At 48.4% G+C, this 20,866-nt stretch overlaps 1 long non-coding RNA gene across 1 annotated transcript in view; it reads right to left on the bottom strand.

The window, feature by feature from the left end:
- The window catches only part of LOC138516068 (uncharacterized), a 111,214-nt gene extending 90,661 nt beyond the window's left edge, over positions 1–20,553 (bottom strand). The window contains exon 1 of the long non-coding RNA XR_011282217.1: positions 20,496–20,553. This is a non-coding gene — a long non-coding RNA (uncharacterized lncRNA). The remainder of the gene's footprint in view (positions 1–20,495) is intronic.
- Positions 20,554–20,866: the final 313 nt, after the last annotated feature.

Genomic DNA, 20,866 nt, shown 5'->3' with positions numbered 1-20,866 from the left:
CCCACAAGGAAGATACGTGTTGGTATTGGGGGAGTTGGCTGGGCACCAGACGGTCCTGATAAACACATATGACCCTAATTTAGATGATCCACAGTTCTATTGTGCCCTAGCAGATATGTTAACCTCATTTGGGGAGGTGTGGGTCGTCTGGGGTGGAGACTTCAATATGATACTAGACCAATCCCTAGACCGCTCGTCAACGGTCCCTAGGACTCCCACCAGGGCGGCACTAGTGGTTAAACAACTGATGGGCATGTTTGATGCATGGCGGGTACTACACCCGAGGGAGAAGAAATATACTTTCTACTCGTCGGTGCACGATTCTCACTCGCGCATTGATTACTGGATCATTAGTCAATCCCTAGTTGAGGCCATCTCTAGGTGTGATATACACCCCGTACCCTTTCTGATCATTCACTGATAACACTTGACAAACTTGAGGGACGCTCTCCCCCCGGCGAGAAGATGGAGAATGCCATCCACAATCCTGAGGGACCCTAATGTATGCGAGTCGCTGCATGTTGAGATCGCAGAATTTTTGGAAATGAACAAAGGTTCAGTTCCAACTTACGCGACTCTGTGGGATGCATTTAAGGTCTGGGTTAGGGGTAATATCCTGGGCAAGTCGACGGGCATGTTGAAGTCGGTACTGGAGGAGCTAGGTTCTACTGAGGCGAAGCTTGATTTACTACAGACCGAATACAGTACTACACAGAACAAGGAAACCCTTTCACAACTGCACACAACACTGGGAGAATTCCATAAACTAGCTCACAGGGAGGTCCTGTACATGGCCGCACCGGCCAGAGCGCGGCGATACGAGGAGAATAATAAGGCTGGGAGATTCCTCGCCAATATGCTTAGAACTGGCAGGCACCACAACCCGATCCAGAGTATAAACACCCCTAATGGTACACTGGTGAATGGAGAGCGGGATATCAACTCTGCATTCATGGAGTTTTACTCCACTCTCTATTCTAATCACGATCAAAAAAATAAAGAGGATACGTTCCGATACCTGGACAACCTCGACCTTCTCACACTAACCAATGCGACCCGGGAGACGCTAGATAGTCCTATCACGGTGGAGGAGATTGTTGAGTCCATAAAAGCTTTATCGAATGGTCGCTCTCCTGGCTCTGATGGCCTGCCTGCGGAACTATATAAAGAGTTCAGTGATGAGTTAGCCCCGCTGTTGTCGAAGGTATGGGGGGGGGGGGGGAGGCGATGGACCGGCAAGTGCTTCCGGAGTCAATAGGGAGGCAATTATCACTGTCCTTTTGAAACCCCCCAGACCGGCACAAGACATGGCGTCCTACAGACCCTTATCCCTAATTAATACCGATGCAAAAATTTTTGCAAAAGTGCTGGCCACTAGACTTCTCCCGTACATGTCGATCCTTGTCCACCCCGACCAGGCGGGCTTCATTCCAGCCCGATCTACTGCCCTCAACTTGAGGCGCCTCTTTAATGTTATGGCACAGTTAGACCCGGATGCCAAGGCGGCTGTGGTCGCACTACATGCCGAAAAGGCATTTGATTCAGTATCCTGGACCTATCTTTTTCTGGTGTTGGAGCGGTTTGGCCTGGGTCACTACTACATCAACTGTGTGCGTTTATTGTACACACAGCCGACAGCCAAGGTCTTGACTAACGCCACTCTTTCCCCCGCTTTCCGCCTCTACAGGGGGACTAGACAGGGATGCCCCTTTTCACCCATACTTTTTGCTCTAACTATTGAACCAATGGCGGAATACATATGCCAACACCACGCACATAGAGGGCTTAGGATGTCTGGGCCTCAGATTATCTCGCTTTATGCGGACGATACCCTGTTATAGGTCCGAGACCCCATCGAGAACGTAAAACACATCATGGCAGACATACAGGAATTCTCTGAACATTCTGGATACAGAATCAATGTGCCCAAGTCTGAAATATTCCCCCCTTACAGATAGCACAGGGGACCTGGCTGGTATAGAGGGTTTTCGTTTTGCCCCTTCCAAGGTGAGGTACCTGGGGATACTAGTGGCTAGAAATAAAGACCTGCTATACGCACACAACCATGGGGAATTGCTGTCAACTCTGGTGACTAAGCTTCAGATGTGGGCTAACCTACCACTATCATTATACGGGAGGGTGGCGTTGCTAAAGATGGTGGTTCTTCCCAAGCTTCTTTATTATTTCAACAATATCCCGCTCTGGCCTGGTAAACCTTTCTTCGCTAAACTTAAGTCTCTTGCTTCCTCGTTCATCTGGAATGGGAAAACAGCTAGGATGGGTTGGGATAAAATGGTGGAACCTTTTGTTAAGGGTGGCATTGCTGCACCGGACTTTGAGTTATATTATCTATGTGCACAAGCACAATTCGTAAAACACTGGTTTGATCCTGAAGACACAGCCCCACACATACTTATTGAAAAACACTCGGTCCGCCCAAACGACATACGTTCAGTGCTCCTTAACCCGCGCTATGGTGGCATATGCCCATTTGGCCCAGTGTATACAACCACTCAAGCTTGGGCCAAGATATATAGAAGAATCGGCGTGGAATCCCCCTATGACCCAGAGGTTCCCTTATGGGACTTTCCTGGCATCTCCCCCACATTTGATCGGGCCTTTCAGCAATCCTGGGATCCTAACAAGCTTTTTACACTGGGCGATATGTTCTCTGACGGGGAGTTCTGTGATCGCACGGATTTCATTGCAGTGGTGGGCAGGGGTCAACTTAAACACCTTCAATACTATAGAATGAGGGTGGCCTTTTTGGCGAGATGGCCAACGTTCCCACAAGAACCCCAACCCCATGAATGTATTAGGTCAATGGTGTCCACGGATAGCTGTGGCAAGGGGGTCTCCATACTATACACCCTGGTTCAGGCCCACTCCCCGTCACGCAACATGATGAGAGAGGTCTGGGGACGAGACACGGGCACCCAGATAGATGAGGTGCATTGGGCCCGGTACTGCCAATTAACCCGATCGGTGTCTATGAACTCTGGGTTACGACTAATCCAATTGAAAGTACTGAACCAACTCCACTACTCCCCCTCCAGGGTAGCTAAATTTGTGAATACTTGCACGGGCGCCTGCCCTAAATGCGACTCCCCTGACGCAGGGCCTTATCACATGTACTGGATGTGTCCCACGGTTGCTGAATTCTGGAGGGAAGTGGCAGTACTCCTTGAGGACATCACAGCCATTCCGGCAGATCTCTCGCACCTCAAATACCTTTTGGGCGACATAGGGAAGGTAAAGGAAACTACGAGGAGGTTATTCAATATATCATGCATCATCGCAAAACGTTGTATCCTTAAATGCTGGAAATCCCCCACTGCCCCAACTAGGGCCTCCTTCTTGAAGGAACTCTGTATGGTAAATGATGATGAGGAACTATTTATACTGTCAGTGCCATTGCCCTCTCGCCCCAAGGACATCTGGCCATTGCTGCGCTTCTATCTGTGTGACCTGGACTCGGACTCAGATGTAGCACTGAACATACACCTTGATTTGTGATACCTGCTTATCTTGCAAGTGGTGTTTTTGTACTTGGATGCTGTGGCGTCTTATCTCTGAATGCTCCTTCTCTGTGTGTTAATGGAAATGTATAAATTACTGTCGTGCTTATGAACTGCTCTCTTAATAAAAATATGTTTAAAAAAAACTTGAAAGTCTCTCGCTCTCTTATTTCTTGAGGATTATAAGCAGTCATGTCCTTAGCATAGCTTATAATCCTCTGATCTCTTGGCTTTTCACTGGGATGAATATGATGTACTCAGTGACGATTTTCACTATTCTGGTTATTTGGTCTTTCACTGCGACGAGTAAGCTGAGCCCAGTAATAATTCTCACTTGTGATGAATCCGATGATCCCATCAGTCCTTTCCCAGAGGTTGCCTCTCCTCATGTGACCAGGGGACGGCGGCCGCTACCGTATCCTGACCCTAGGGGCATTTATATGATGGAGGATTACATGGGGGAGGCGACACTAAGGGGGCTGAGGGTGAGGTATTATTAGATGAGAGATGGTATCCCCTTTCCCTTTAAGGGATACCCTCTCCATTCCACATGCATTGATGACGTATTGTAATCCCCCTCAGCAACCCACAAAGCATCTGAACAATGTCCTTCAATATTTTGAAACCACCCTACTGACAAACACTGACACGGGGTAGTGGGCAACCAGAATAAAGATTGCTCAAAGGAAGAAAAATGAGCAGCTTAGTAATTGGGAGAAATCAGATTGGTTCTGAGCATCTCCCTAGCTCAGCACAGGAGCTCAGTGATGGAACAGCTGAGCAACACAGGGAGATCTGACCAGCTAGCCTTCCCCAGGTAAACCAGGCTGTCAGGAGGACAGACGAGCACGGAGGCATGAGAGAATCGTGGCGGAAAAGGAGGAAGCGAGCAAAGCTGGAGAGTGCAGCAGAGCAAGGCATTGTCTGTGTTGGCGGCGCACCCCCACAGGAACCAGAGACGCCGACAAGAGATGCAAAGCATAGAGGAAGCTTTGTGCTAGCAAGGGAAGCCGGGATGACACACCGGATGCCATCTGCCGCAGAGCTGAACCATCCAAACCGATAAGAGCAGACGTGAAGCAGGACCTGTACGTGGGTCGGAGAAGCTACAGAAGCCATTCAAGCACTGGTGAGCCCATAGAAAAAGTATGCGGAACTGGGTGGGAGTGGGAGAAGGCACTCCTAAGTACAGGAGGGAGGCAAATTCCTATGGCTTGCTATGTGGCTAATCTTCATAGTCCCAGTACTTGAGGAAGAAGGAAAATATAGGTTCCCCAAATGGAAAAGAACTTGGGGAAACTAAATAACCCCTTGGCCCCGAAGCTGTTGACGGTTCTGTTGAAAGTCCTGACAGGAGAGCACACCAGTCGAATGGCAAGTCTGAGACTCGCATCCGTAGAGCGGATATTGAAAGTCCTGGCAGGAGAGTGTACCAGGCAAACTAGAGAATTGAAGCTACCACAGAAAGGAAGAGCGATACCCCTACTTATTTTATTGGATATTTTTAAGGAGGCACCTATACAACAAAAGGTGTTTCAAGGCACCACAAGGCAAAAAAAAAGGGGGGGGCAAGGGAGAAAGATAACAATAACGGTTCTAGTAGGCCTTGTGACATTTGGATCATGCAAGTGCAGTAACAAGAAGTGCGAGTGGTGGGGGAGTGCCGGTCTGCGTGAATGCAAAGTGCTGAGATGGGAGGGAAGAGCAGGGCAAAGAAAATAGAGTACAAGTGGAAAGGTGGATGGCGGTGGGGGAGAGACACAGGGGCTTGGCGAGTGGTAAGGGGAAGCCAGGTGGGCGAGTGCCAGGGAATGCATGGGGTGAGAGTCCCCTGCTAAGTGCGAAGAAGGGGATGACTGGGTGGGGAGGCCTGGTGCTCTGTAGGACGCAGAGGGAATCAGGCAGCCACTCATAGTGGCAGACGGGGGCATTGGCAGGGGAAGGAAGGAGAAAAAAAAAAAAAAGAGGGTCTTGAGGAGCTTCCGGAACTTAAGGAGGTCTGGCTCAAGCCTGAGAGGGGCAGGGAGACCATTCCAGAGGGAGGCTCCTGCAGAGGAGAGAGATCTACCCCCCAGTCTCTGCTTAGAGAAGCATCTGATCTGCAGAGAGTTGGAGCTTGAAGACCAAAGGGCTCCAGCAGGGAGGTATTTAGGGAGAGAGAGTTGGATGTAGCGGGGTCCCAGGCCCCAGAAAGCCTTGTGGATGATGCAGAGGGTCTTGAACTTGATCCTAGCAGCATCTGGGAACCAGTGGAGAGATTTTAGGGCTGGAGATATGTGGTCGCTGGGCTTGATGCCAAGGATAAGTCTTGCAGTCCTATTCTGGATTAGTTGAAGGGGGCGAAGGGAGGATGAAGGAAGAGGCTGTTGCAGTAGTCCAGCCTAGAAAGGACCAGAGCTCTGGAGACATTGGGTTTTTGGGGGGGGGGGGAGGAAAAGGATGATGCCTCTGAGGAGGTGCAGCTGATAGTGGGCCTTTTTGGCAAAATCCGCAATGTAAGGAGAAAGAGGAGTTAACGATGACAATAAGGTTTTTTGCCTCACAAGCCGGTGAGGGGAGGGGACCTATTGAGGGCAGCCAGAAGTTAGGAGGGAAGGAGGGAGCAGGGGTCCAAATCAGAAGGCTCTCAGTCTTACGGGCATTAAGGCAAAGATCATTGGCAGTCCACCATGCCTGAATAGCAGACAGATAGCCAGGAATGAGAGAGTAGGACAAGGAGGCAGTTGACGGAAGCTTGAAGGAGAGCTGCGTATCATCTGCCTAACACTGAAAGGGAGGAGAGAAGGAGGAGATCAGGTGGGTTGAACCTGGGAGGGTCGGCCGGAGAGGAAAGAGGCCAACCAGTCAAGTGCCAGGCCCATGATGCCAAGGGTGTCACAGAGCCGATTTGTCAGGGTGGCATGATTGACTGTGTCAAAAGCAGAGGAAAGATCCAGAAGGATAAGAACAGATGGAGAGTAGGAATCGAGATTGGAGACCAAGGCTTCATAGTTGTTCAGTATAGCAGTTTCCATGCCTCTGGCTGCTCTGAAGCCAGAATGGTGGTTGTGTAGAGAACCAACAGATTCAGTGTGTTGGATCAATTGGGAGATGGCCAGCCTATCCAGGAGTTTGCCCAGGAAGGGGGGGTAATGGAGATAGGTTGGTAGTTAGCTGGGCAGGAGGGGTCGTCAGAAGGTTTTTGAGGAGAGGGTGCAAAAGGGAGTGCTTGAGGGGTAGCAGGAAGGAGACAGTGGCAAAAGAGAGATTATAGAAATCGTCCAATGCTGGCGCAAGGGAGACAATGTTGTCCTTGATAGTTCTGGAGGAGCAGGGGAGCACCTGTTTGGAAGAGACTTGGAGACCTAGAAGCTTTCTTTGTTGGGGAAAGGTTGATTTTGATTTATCTAGACCATATTCATATACTGGATCAAAACTTGGGGTTTGGCACCCAATCAGTGGCCCTTTATGGACTGATAATGTATTTGGGAGTTGACCCCGCAGCACCACCTAGTCCTGTGTGCTGTTCACCTACAGGAGCACAGATGGGCAGGGCAAGAAGGCTAGATCCATCCGATAACGAATGGGTGTTGTACGACTTGGTCCTTCGGCTGTTTTGGGGTGGGTTTGCCTGCTCACATGATGTTGGCCACAGCAACCAATCCAAAATGGAAAGTTGTGATGTGGAGTGGTCCAGATCTTGTCTCCATGAGCAATTTGCCATATTGTGCAACATCTCTAAATGTCTGCATTATGATGTGGTTACATGGAGTCTCCTTCATAATAGCTGTGATATCAGCTGGACGAGTAAGAAAAATGCAGGCTTTGCTTTCACGGTATTCCACAAAGAAAAGGAGGTTCTTTGGACCTACGTTTCTTCCAAGTAGTTTCTTTCATAACACATGAAATTACTGCCCTTCCTCCAACTCTATCCAAAGCAGAGTTTAACCTGAATGTGGGAGGGCATTGCAGCTTTATTCAGACTGAACTACACTTCATGAAGGGCAAGTGGAGGTGTGCAACCATTGCACACTAAATTGTAGCTTTTTTCTTGGTGTCGACTTTTAGTATTTTTGCTCCAAGGGCATACATGCTCGCTCTGAATTTCAAAGGCAGGTTCAAGGTTTTTGGAGGGTGGGAGGTGTTGACAGGGTGGCCACCTGGTCTACAGTCTGCAGGAATTGTATGCTACCAGCCCCAGATAAGATCTGTCTGAGCGGCTTTAGGACTCTGTTTATCCCCAATTCAAGCTAGGGCCACCCTAGCCCACCAATGTTGATCTGCATTATTCAAGCTGGCAAGGGCTGCCATGTGCATCAAGAGACCTGTCCTGGCATGATTGGATTGGGACTAGACTGATCCAGCCAGATGCTCATTGACGCTGCACTGTTGAAGGGTTTACCATGTCATTGCCTCACCTGAAAAGGCAGAGACAAATCGGTCAAAAGCCTGGGATAAAAAAACAGTGGCAGGGAAATTTTGAGTATACGCTTCTGACAATTTGGTCAAATACAAAAGTGAATATGAGAATAGCCAAGCTGTGGACCCTCTGCTATCAGCCCATCTTGAAAATGCAACAAAAGAAAAAGGAAGCCAAGTAACCCCGAAACACTTAACTGGAAAGTGATTAGTTGCATAGAATCTAGGAATCTTGCAAATGGAGGTCCTCCAGCACTCTTGGCCCTTAAGCTAGAATTCCTATATTGTAGATTATATGGGCACTTTTGAGGTCTCAACGTTTTGCTTTTCCCGCCTTTTTTCCGTTTAGTTTCCTTGATCTTCCTAGTGGCCAAAAGGACTTCTGAAGCTCCCTGCCATTGAATCCATTTATTTATTGGGCGACCACTCAGGTGACCAGGGCACTTCTGCCCCAGCCCTGGTCTGTATTGGTTAGAGGGCATAGGTTGTGGTAGCTAGGGTGCAAGCAGTCTTCCATCTTTGGTAGCATAATGCAACTTTTTGGTAGCCATTACCAATGGGTTTTTACTTACTCCTGGTAGTTTTTTCGAAGTTGCATACTTTTCTCAAAATGGCTGTTTCGACTAATAGGGAGGCTGCCAACACAGGCTTACAAGAACTTACATGGTCAAAACTGGTTTAGGCTACCATAAGTCCCTGGACTAGCCCCTCACTTCCTATGAGGGGACATTTGCTGAGTGGCATCCCCAGTTACCACCCAGTATGGCTTGTCATCAGCCTGTGCCACCAACCTTTTTTGGGGTTGGTTGGTGGCCAGGCCGCTATCACATGGTTATTTGCAACCTGCAAGCAGCATGGCGCCATGCCTGATTCGCCGCCATTCCCCGGGCAAGGTGAATTCTGCCTAACCCCCATGCTCCCTGCCAGCCCCCTTAAATAATTGCTAGTGCTTTTAAAAGCACATAGTTCTAGGGTGCAGCGTGGTCCCTCCTGTGCCATCCCCGATTCCTGGGCCTGCTAATCCCGCCTCCCCCCAGCCCTGATTGGCCTCCAATTTTACTACCAACACAGGCCAGTAACCTGCAAGCAGCGTAGCACCAGCGCCATTCGCCGATATTCCCCGGGCAAGGTGAGTTCTCCCTAACCTCCATGCTCCCTGCCAGCCCCCTTAAATCATTGCTAGTGCTTGAAAAGCACGTAGTGCTAGGGTGCAGCATGGTCCCTCCTGAGCCATCCCAGATTCCTGGGCCTGCTAATCCCACCTCCTCATGGCTCTGATTGGCCTCCAATTTTACTACCAACACAGGCCAGCAACCTGCAAGCAGCGTGGCACTGGCGCCATTCACCGCCATTCCCCGGGCAAGGTGAGTTCTCCCTAACCCCCATGCTTCCTGCCAGCCCCATAAAATCAGTTCTAGTGCTTTTAAAAGCACGTAGTGCTAGGGTGCAGCGTGGTCCCTCCCGAGCCATCCCCGATTTCTGGGCCTGATAATCCCGCCTCCCATCAGCCCGATTGGTCTTTCCCTGGCCATAACTGACCCTCCCAGAGCAGCTCTCTTCCCGACAGCCCCCACGGCTAAGGGCCCCAAGGCAAAGGGCCCCAAGGCAAAGGGCCCCAAGGCAAAGGGCCCCAAGGCAAAGGGCCCCAAGGCAAAGGGCCCCAAGGCAAAGGGCCCCAAGGCAAAGGGCGTCCCCAACAGAGGCGGCTCCATAAAGTGTCTGCAGGTGTCCGCAGGGGAAGCCTATGAAGCCAGCAGTCAACAGACACCAACAAAAACTGTAAGTGTTGCATGAGTGGAGTGTAGAGCAATTACTCTACTCCAGAAAGGCCCCACCACTCTACATAACCTTTCCATAACGTAGGCTGCCATAGACTTACATCATGCATACTTAGAGAGATATGTGACCATCAGCCTAAATCTATTCATGTTGCCTGCGTTACATACTAACATACTTGCCAATGTTAACTAGTGCCACACCTAGAGAGAACTGAAGATTAGCCTGCGTCGCATCTAGATAGGATTGTAAATGTTAGCATGTGCCATAATTAGATGGACTTCTACTTTAGCCTGCATCACATCCAGATGGAAATGTGAATGTTGACATGCGCCACACTTAGATGGAATTCTTAACTTTAGCCTGCCTCACATCTAGATAGGATTTTGAAGATTAGCAAGTGCCACACTCAGATGGAATAGTGGATGATTGCAAGCAGATATAATTGCAAGGACAGCAATGCCAATTAATCAATCCGCTAACAATTTGACCCCTCTGCATACACCTCTCAAACTCTAACCAAACACAACCACAAGCCTACAACACAACAATCCACACAAACTTCACTACACCACAACAACAAAACGAACCACACATAGACTCGCAAAACAGCACACGACTACTGATTGCAAAACACCCCAAGCCCAGCCAACAGACGCACCAGGCTGAGGCTGCTAACAGCAGATCACTGCCCTCTTGCACTTTTCCAGCTTATTCCCACTAACTCACCCCACTTCCCTTTTTTTTCAGAACCGCCAGAGGACCACTCCGGTGGTGATAGTGCGCGGTACAAATAACCTTTAACATAGAGAGACTTGTCTAGAGATCTAATCCGGTGCTATAGGTGAGAAAGAGGAGAGTAGGAGGGAAGGGGAGAGGGGGCCGAGGGAGGCCTAAGAGCTGGGGAGGGATGAAGGAGAGGTGTAGGTGAGAGTGAGGACAAGATGTCCTGTGTATTGGTTAATAAGTGGGAGGCCAGTGAAGTACAGAGGGTCAGGGAAGAAGTGGAGACCACATAGGATTGGCAAGTTCCTTGCAGATTTTAAACAGCTTGCCTGTGTTGTTAGTGGCCCCAGAGATGCGGGCTTGGACATGGGCCCTCTTCTTCGAGCAGGTGGAAAGTCTGGATTGCCTTTGGAGCAGGTGACAGGCCAGTCTGTCCGAGGATGTGCCTGATGCCCGCCACTTCCCCTCAGCAACTCTGCACTTGCTTTTCAAAGAGGCTAGGTCAGAGACATACCAGGTGTCGCGATTGGAGGCAGGATTCATGCAGATCCTCATGACGGGCAAGGATGTCCAGGGTGTTGGTGATGGAACGGTGAAGATTATCAAGGGCAGGGTCAGTGTGGGAGTCCATGGCAGGAGCGGGAGGTGGAATGAAAGTGGCAGCAAAAGCAGCAACTGACACTCGCTTCATCGGCCGAATGACAGAGTAGGAGACAGGCACTGCAGGCAGAGGCTTATTTGGGGTACCTAAGAGATCCAGGTGCGAGGACAGGAGAGCATGGTCAGATCAGGAGAGTGGTGTAGTGAGGGTTGGAGATGGGGATGTCAGCTGAGGTGAGCGCATCCAAGGAATGTCCCGCTGAGTGCATCGGCCTGGAAGGAAAAATGGTGAGGGAAAGAAAGTAACAGGCTGCAGAAGAGTCCAGGGGCTGAATCAGGAGCATTGAGGTGAATATTGAAGTCTCCAAGGAGGAGAAGCTTGGAGGTGGAGGCAAGAAGGGAAGAGGAGAGGTCAGACCACTCAGAGAGGAAGAGGGAGAATGGACCGGGGGTTCTGTAGATGGTGACGAAGGCCAACAAGAGGGTTGGAGAGACACTGAGCCTGCAGACAAGGCATTCTAAGGAGGAGGTCTGAGTGGGAAGGATAGTAGCATGGACCCATTCAGGAAAGATCAAGGCCACTCCACCTCCTGGCCGGTTAGGACTGGGCTCAGAGAGGAACTTGTAGCCCTCAAGGAGGAGTGTGTCAAAAGCAGTTACAGAGCTGGCAGTGAACCACGTCTCAGTGAGAGCAAGAACGTCAAGGTCAAAGTCTTCAAGAAGGAGACAGAGGAGTGTTTAACAGCAGAGCGAGAGTTGAGGGTAGCTAGTTGCCACCTTTGAAGCTCTTCTGAGAAGGAGTACAGGGATGTGGTACACTTGTTGGTAGTGGAGAAGGGGCAAGAGGGTTAACAGTTGGAGGCGAGGCAGAAGAAGCGCAGACGTTGATGAGAGATGGAAGACGCCTATCAAGAAGGAGGAGGTTGGGTTGTGAGCCCTGGACCATGACAGTGACATTCCGATAGATCTTAATGATGCACCTAGAGAATGGAAAGCATGCCAAGAGTACTTCCCATCTGATGCCACCATTAATGGGCGTCAAGGAGAAAGGGGAGAGGACTTAGACCATGTGGGGAGTCCATAGGTCCAGAGAGGGAGCGACAAAGAGGATGTCCGTGGCAGTCTGCCTGGAAGAGGTGTTGACGTAGGTGTCGGTGTTGGGCAGGCCTGCATTGGAGACCAGGAGATCTTTTTTTAATGTTTTCCTTCCAGGCTTCGATAGAGGGGTAGGATAGGTGATAGAGTAGCAGTTAGAGTAAATAGGAGAGATGGAGAGCACAATGGCAGAACAGAGAGATGGAAAGGGAGAGAGACAGAGAAAATGCAGATTGCACAACAAACTAACCAAGCAGCCTAGCAGCAAGACAGATGGAGACAAGTCAGGTGCATGAGACGTCCCAGATTACTGAAAACAGGGTGATGCAGTGCTCCAGCAATGAGAGGGGGAACGTCCAAAAGGCCAGACAAGGGAGAGGAGTGATCTGGAGCAACTCTTGATGGTAAGGGAGACGCGAGGCGTCAGGAGTCAGAGGAAGCAGGGACCTCACACAGTTCCAGTAGGACTAGCAGCATGATAGGCAGAGATGATTCCAGTGCAGAGAAGGAGGTCCAGGCCAGTGAGGAGAGTCCTCTAGCAATTCACCAAGATGCAGAATACACCACATATAAAAGACCATTTGGCTCCAATCATTGAATCTGCTGGCTTAATGCAGCACCTCCTAATGCTTATTGAAATTAGTGGCTGCAAAAAACAATCCCAAAGGCATTCATGCTGGCAGGACAGAAAGAGTGAAAAGACAGCTTAAGCTCAGTTAAACCTGGGTAACTCAGTTAATAATAAGAATCCTGAAACCTCCCCACAGGAAATGTCTGCCAGATCCTTTGGAGCACATAACCCCAAAGCTGTCTGGCACCCCCAGGCAATGAGAGGGATTTGGCCATTAACGATGCCGTGTTACACTGGGTTGCAGCCCTCCCTGAACTTGAACCACCCCCTTCAGGCCGATCCCTCAGTAGAAAAGCTGTTAGCGGTGGTATGTGGTGATACTGGTCCTGCGTGGAGATAAGAGTGTCTGAGTGCGCCAATCTGTGATTGGTGTACCTCTCGAACCCTTCACCCCAAAGTACGGTTTCTGTGAGCATACGCCAGCCCATAAAGTTCACCTGTGAATTATGGAAGATAAGCTCTCTGGCCTGCTACTTCTGGCAGGGGCGCATCGAATGGGATCTAGTTCCTTCACTGATCCCTGATGAGGATTAGTCCAGTCCAGCTGCGACTATGCTTCTCCTTACGATTGATCAGTCTTTCTTGAGCTCTTGTGATAATGTTCGTTCTGTTTCATGTCTTTATATGTTGCTCCTATTTATGACCGCAATAATGTCTCTCTTCTGTTTTCTCCCCTTAGATGGAAATGCGGCCTTAATGCAGCTGTGAGACGCAAGAGGCGGCTGGATGGAAGATGGATGCTACCGCAATGTTCGACAGCAGGTAAGTGCTGGGTTAAGGAAAGTGCAAAGTATGGCAAAGCGCAACCTTAAACTGACTGTTTTTTCGATGTCTAACCTTGTCTTCCGTTTTTCCTTGCAGGCGCTGCCGTCGATGATGGAGCGTGTCGTGCTGCAGTGCCAAGATGAATATTTCAGCGTTCCGGAAAGTGTAAAGATGAATACTTGGTTCACAGAATAGATGTACAAGTAAGAACAGCTTCCCCCAGTTGGTAAGTATGCTGGCAGGAAGCAGGATGCCCAGGAAGCAGGATCTTCAAAGCTAAGTCTGACCTCAGGCGATAGTGAGTGTTACGCTGCTTGCAAGTGCAGAATAATGTGAAGCGACTGTTTTGAGGATCGGGGCAGCTTATATAGCTGAGATCGTGGGTATGCCCATTAGAGCCGGCTTACCAGCCACTCCTAGAGAGTGGGCACGTGCAAAGGCAATCCATTAGCAGCCACACCCAAGAATACACTTGGGGCCGCTTACTGGATGGAATGTTCAAGGATAATGCATCTGAAGTGCTATGTCCATAATAAAAGCTTTTTGGTGTTAAATTAATGTTCTTGTTGACTTTTGTTCATGAGCCTGGTGCCAAAGGCGCCAGGACAGTGTCCACCCAGGTCTCTTGTGCATGCGACTCCTGCATGCCTGTGCCCCTGACTTCATGACCATGACATGCCAGTGGAGCCTCAAATTAAATGGAGGGAACACATTTAACATCAAGGCTCAGGCCCGACTTCCTCCAACTCCGCTGTCCCCCTCCACAGCAGCAGAGACCCCAGCAGGCAGATGCACATCCACCGCAAAGGCACCTATGTGGGGCCCACTGACAACCACACGCTGGAGGGGGAGCGTCGCTGCCAGCCAAGGAAATGGCTGCAGGGGAGCAAGATGACATATCCTCATCAGCGGCCGAGCAGCAGCTCCAAATGCACTCCGGCGTGCAACAGGCTCCCTCCTGGGAAAGCCAGGTGAGGAAAGCAGAAAAATGTCCTCATTGCCAACAGTCAGGGCCCCTCATACCACTTCTGCCCTGAGCAAGGGTTTGCTCCACCACTCGGACAAGTCACGCTGCACTCCATGTACCTGCAACAAATCCACAGGCGCACCAGAGCTCCCCAAAGATCACTGCTGCCGCATCTCGCAAGTGCTTGGTGCTTAGGTATAGGGCGTTATATTCTGCTCCTAATGCTCAAGCAACAATGGCAAGCAGCGCTTGGTGCCCTCTGCCAGGAACTTCAGTGCTGACATGAACCGCGGCGAAGGAGGTAGTGACCCGTGCCTCGGGCCCTCACAATGCACTCACAACAGTCCCGGGACGCCAAACAACCACAACACTCCAGAGGGACTCCTGGAGGCCCAAACACCGCTAATGCACAACTGTATCAGATCGTGAGACCCTCAGACTCACAATGGGACCAGGTCAGCAGGGAATACTCGTGGACGGGTCCGGGTAGTCATCTGCTCCTGCAAGCGGGCAGATATCTCGTTCATAAAGAGTGGCCCAAGCAGACTCAGTCCTTAACAAGTTCAGGTAACAGTGTACAACACACTGTATCAGCATTACGCCTCACCGCGCCAGGCTCAAACGCCCACGTAGGTATCCCAGGCCACACTCCGACACCTCAGTCTCAGTGTTACAGCAGCAGAGAAGGCCTACCGATGTTCAGGCGGACCATGGTCAAAAAAATAAAAATAAAAGAACTGTAAAACAACTGTACAACAGACCTGGCAGGGGAGTATACCGGGTGTTGTGTGAGTCTGGAACCCGCACACAAGTTGTGGCATTCTAAAGAGGGAATCCAATGGAAGATTCATACCCTTGGGATTTTGAACTGCATTGCATGAGGAGAAAACCTCGGGAAGGGAGTCATTTCCCGGTACTGAATTACAACACCAAGAGGAGGGAGGTATCTCTTGGGCTACAGGAACTTAATTATTCAATTTGAAAGGTTTACTTTGGTGAAGAAAAAACCCGGGGAATGGAACCATCCCCTGGAACACTATCCATTGGAGATTTCTGTTGCATTTTAATCTTTTTTTTAAATTGAAGATGTGTGCACTCTTTCAAGGCAAAGCCATTATCCTTAGCGCCTTATAGTTATATTAAGTGTGAGAGGGCGAGGATAGGATTTCAAACATGGGACATTTTGTTTGCTTTGGACATCTTGATAACAGTCAGACCCCTTTAGTTTTTGGTTGAGAAAGGGAAATACCTTCTAGATTAGGGACAGTGAGGTCTTTCCCAGACCCCCTGCATCTCATTCCTAGCTCCTCACCCACTCTTCTTGTGATTTGGTTCCTCACTGGGACAAGAATTCTGTGCCCAGTAATGATTCTCACTCTTCTCACTACTTGGTTTCTCACTGGGACATGTATGCTGAGCCCAGTAGTGATTCTCACTCTTCTTATTAGCTTGTCTTTCACTGGGTTGAGGATGATGAACCCAGTAAAATTTCTCAATCTTCTTCTTAGGTTGTATTTTACTGGGGCGAGTATAATGAGCCCAGTTATTATTTCCTATCTTTTTCTCTATTTCTATCTCACTGGCACTATAGATTATTCCCCCCCCCCCCCCGAGATGTTTCTCCCTCTCCTTGGAAAACGTGTGTCCCACTGGGACGAGTATGATTACTTCAATCATTTTATTTGTTTTTCTCACTGTGAGGAGGAGGACTATTCCAATCATTATAACCGCCTCTCCCCCAGTTCTCCCGCTCTCCCCATTACCTTCCTTGTAGTGGGACTGTGTCATTGGGTCGGTGTTCTTGTTCTTTGTTTCTCTTCCTCTTGTCCGGATGGCTCTTGCTCTCAGTTCACTTTCCTCTTCCAGCTTGCTTCTAGGGGAGTGGTCTTGGCTTCGGTTAGGGGTTTCTCTCTCCCCCCAGTCTGGCCACCACTCCATTCTTGTGCGTCCCTCCTGGGACAGGATTCAACTTTGCAGGCTCTCCCTCGCTTCCTCCACGAACAGTGCAGCACAGGCACTTCTTCCTTCCAGCTCCTCTCCAGTCTTCCTCGGATGTCCCTCCTGGAAATAGAGTCAGCTTGATAGACACTTGCTAGTCTGCCCCTCGAACAGCAAAACGCAGGCACCTTTTCTCTGCAACTTCTCTCCGGCCTCTCCTGTGTGGCCCTCCTGGGACTAGTCTCAGCTTTGCAGGCTCTCTATAGCCTGCCCCTCGAAACAGGATAACTTGTATGTCTGTTCTCTGCAGCTCCTCCCCAGCTTGACAAGCAGCATTTCCCTATGTTCATGAGCGTCACTCCAGCAGCTGATCGAAACTCCCGGGTCTCTCTGATGCCCCCTCTCTCTCCTTCCACCTTTATGACACTGCTTTGGGGCTTCCCCGGCCTCTAGTGAAAGTCCTTCTTTTGTGTCTTAATCATATTCGCTATGGCTCCATTGGTTTTCTTTGTCTAAGTACCAAGCACGTACTTGTCTTTACGTGAAACATCACTGTAGCAGAAATATAAAGATTCTTCCCGTTTTCTCCCAACAGGGTTTACATTGTTGGGTTGCTTGGTGAGTTGTGAAGGGAGTTCCTTCTCCCCATGGGAGGAGTCTTGCCAGGTGAGTTCCTGCTTGCCTTTACCCCTAGGGAGGGTGTCCCGTAGTAAGCTCACCTCCCTAGCCTCACAAGGAAAGGCTCCTCCCTCGGGAGAAGTGACAGAATCCAGCGATTTGTCACATCGCCCAGAACTCAGAAGGCCATTCCTACCATTAAACCACACATGGGACCTGATGCCAATGCATCCCGAAAAGCCACCCCCAAATCTACATCTACTAAGGGGGTACGTAAAAAAATTGCGGTTCTGAACTCAGTAAGTGCTATCTGGCTAGCATGCTCTCTCTATTTCCTCTTTAATTTACAGTGTTCTGAGTATGTTCTGTATTCATTATGTGATGTTACTGTAATGCATCCTTCACATCTCTCGCTGTGTCTCTTTCTCGCTCTCCCTCCCTTTCTTCTGTTACTTACTGCAATTTGTTGATGGATGGATATTTGTTGTGCAAATATCCATCCACCGCTTACAGTGCCCATTGCATGGTCTCTCTCCCTCTCTGTGTGGAGCAGTCTTTGTCATCTCTCCGTCTCGGTTTCTTCTGTAACTTACTGCAATATGTTGTGCCATGGGGAGATGTGCTAACATAAATAAATACAAATATAAATAAATAAAATCTATTCAACATTCTGCCTAGAATCATTGCACATGTTAAATTCTGCTTTTGTTATGTTATTGGGATGTGGTACCACGGAGTTTGTACTCTTTGGCTCTCTCATTCACCTTTTCGTTATTGTATGTCTTTCTCCCTTTTTTTCTATTGTATTCATATGTACCTCTCTCATGCTCTCTTTCGTCTGTAACTTATTGTAATGTGTTGCGATATGGCGATATATGCCAACATATATTATACTTTTTATGAACATGATCCCTCCAAGAAGCCCTGCAGTTTAAAAAGGTGGCACTGCACCAGAGAGTGGAAGTGCACCAACCCTAGAAGCAGTGCACAATCCAAAACGGTGTCTGCACGCTATATAACTTTAGGCCAGCTCCCCGAACACCCACCTGACCGGGGTCGCACTGGCTCAATCAGGAGACTGCACTTGTGTGGTGGGGCTGGTGCGGTCTGTTCCCTTGAAACCTAGCCCAGGGGCAGAGTGGACACCAAATAAAAAACACCCGGCTCAAGCAGCCTATGACAGCCCTGGCAAAAGCTTAATGGTGGAAGGCAGATCCTGGGGTACCCCAGGCAGGGAGGTTTGGCAAAAAGAGAAAGACAGGAAAGTGAGAGGCACTGGAGGAAGAGTGAGAATGAAGCAAAATGTCTGGCAATGAGGGTCCATCAGAGGAAGAAAACGAAACAGTGAAGTACTGCAGGTTGGAAGCCCTGGTGAGATGTGAAGTGTGGGACATTAAAGAAGATTTGGGATTATAATAGAGTGTGTTACTAGTGAAGGAGGGAACCCACTTGGAAAGAGAGTCAAAGGGTACCACTGGGGAAGAAAGGGAGAGAGTGAAACAGAAGGAATGCTTAAAGAAACTAGAGAGATTGTCGGTGAAGGAATAAGAAGTGCACCCCTTAAAGAAGGCAGTGAGGGCTACCAGCTGGGAAGTAATTTATTTTTTATTTATTTAATTGTTTTTTTTTTAATATTTAATAACGCACTCAATACATGTGCTCGGTTTCTAAGCGCGCATCCGGGATTCGAACCTCTGGTGCTCTGCAATGTGATTCCAACACCAGCACGTTGCCTGGCCTGTGCTATCCTCCGTTCACAAAGTAAGGACCAGTTATGGTGTGAAAGTGATAGAGGAAACCAGAGTGAAGTTGAGGATACAAATGGAGGGAAGAATTATTGGAGAGGCCTAGAGGCGGAGCACAGATGTAGGAAAGGAATGATGGGCTTAAAAAGACCCATAGAGCATCAGGAGAGAAAAGGGAATTCAGGACAAAGAAAGTGAGAAGCATTGGGGGAATAATGAGAAAAAAGTACCAGTTTCAAAAATAGTAGGTTCAGGAGAGAGGCAAGGTTTCAGATGTGCCATGGCTGGGAGCAGAAGGAAAGAATAGACAGAGAAAGGAGGAGGGGGGAAAGCCTGGGAAAAAGTCTGAAGGGAAGATGTGGCAGATGGGAGCAAAGCCATGCTTCTCATTAACTCCCCTCACATCCCCCACCGCACCCCCCCCACCCCCGCCACAAAGCTATAGGAGGGCAGCAGAGGAGAAAACCACCCCCTTCTCATTTATGGGAGGAGGAAAGGAAGGGCCTCTTTGAAGAGACGTGTAAAATACGTTTACTTGGACACAGGAGGATGGTGCATTGAACTTTGTTTTTTATTGTTACTACAGTTTTTGGAAGCTATGTGCAATACTTTTAGGACACTCAACATTACACCAAAGGTTCCTTCCCAGGAAAGAGGGGAAGGCCTGTGCCTTTAGTTATTTGAGCAAGAAACCTGGTGACCTGAAGCCTTAGTTAAGGGACAGACCTCTAAAGCATTATTCATCCCTTCACTTTGTGGAACTTTATCATCCTGATTATCTTGATATTTAGTTGGGCCATCTTTACCCTGACACATTATGATTTTGTTAAGCGCGTTTTCATCTAAACATTTAGAACTTATCTGGCATTGAAACAAAAGGATTTTTTGTCTGAAAGAAAGAAAAACAAAATGAGAGTTTTGTAAGATCCACTGTTTGTCTCTCTCACATAGAACTATTTTGTGAGTCCTTTTGATTCAAAGAAAGAAAAACAAAATAACAATTTCATAAGATCCACTGTTTGTGTGACTTCTGGACTTATTAGAATCCTCTTTACTCAACTTTAGTCCTCCACTTTATGTCTCTATTGATGTCCACTTTTGATTTTTAGAATCCTCTTAGTTCCACTTTACACCTCTGGACTTTTAGAGTCCAACCTAGATTTAGAGTATTCAACCTTAGTCCTCGGCGCGTGTTTCCCCGTTCTGGGTGGCGAACGGTTCTTCAGGAGGTTTATTGGTTACTTACATTTGTCATCCTGATATTGGCAGTTGCCCAATTGTAGTGCTTTGATTATTTGGAGGAATCCCTTTGTTCATACAGACATGTTATAACATTCATTCACTATGGTCCTTCCTTTTTTGTTGTAAGTGCCATTGTTATTATTTATCCTTGTTATTGTTAATCCCTAAAAAGCAAGACGGAGTATGTGAAATATATACTTTGTGTATGAATGATGAATAGATTCATGGTGCGAGGTGATACATTTTGAAGGTCCTCAATTGCTAGCCAAATGCTCAGGCAAAGAAAAGGGTTAAGGTAGCAGCTATGGTCATTAATCTTTTCCTTCTTCACCTGCTTAGATGTTTGAAAGGCTTACTTTGCCCATAAGTTCAAATTCTTAATGAAAAAACTGAATATACCCCATCTGTAGTTTAAAGATGTATTTTTCTAAATGCAACTTTCCTGCACAAGCTTTGAAAGCAAGAGGGAGCCTTACCTCGTTTTTGGGGAGCGGTTTACAGAACGATGTTGTCCTCGGCATGGTCGCCATGAAATGTTTATAAAATGGCCGCTTTATATAGCGTGTAGTGACGTCATGGCGTCAAAACAGGACGCCATGACGTCACGTGTATGCGTCAGTCGGCCATTTTGTTGCTTTTTGCGCAGTGACGTTACGTTAATTAAACTGTTCCTGCTCAAAATCTCAATAACTATTGCCTGTTTATGTGCTGTGGATAAAAAAATATATAAATCTATTTAAATAATAGTTTCCTTTTATGTGAAGTTTAAGCAGTGTTTCTGATTCAAAAAATTTAACTGTGACTTGGTAAGTCTATGTGTTGTTTTTCCGCTAGTCATTGAAGTTCA

The sequence above is a fragment of the Ambystoma mexicanum genome, chromosome 6q (genome assembly GCF_040938575.1).
Source record: "Ambystoma mexicanum isolate Mex_15411 chromosome 6q, UKY_AmexF1_1, whole genome shotgun sequence".
Taxonomy (NCBI): Eukaryota; Metazoa; Chordata; class Amphibia; order Caudata; family Ambystomatidae; genus Ambystoma; species Ambystoma mexicanum.
Note: the sequence above shows the minus strand (reverse complement) of the source record. Positions and strands in the feature narration are given on the sequence as shown.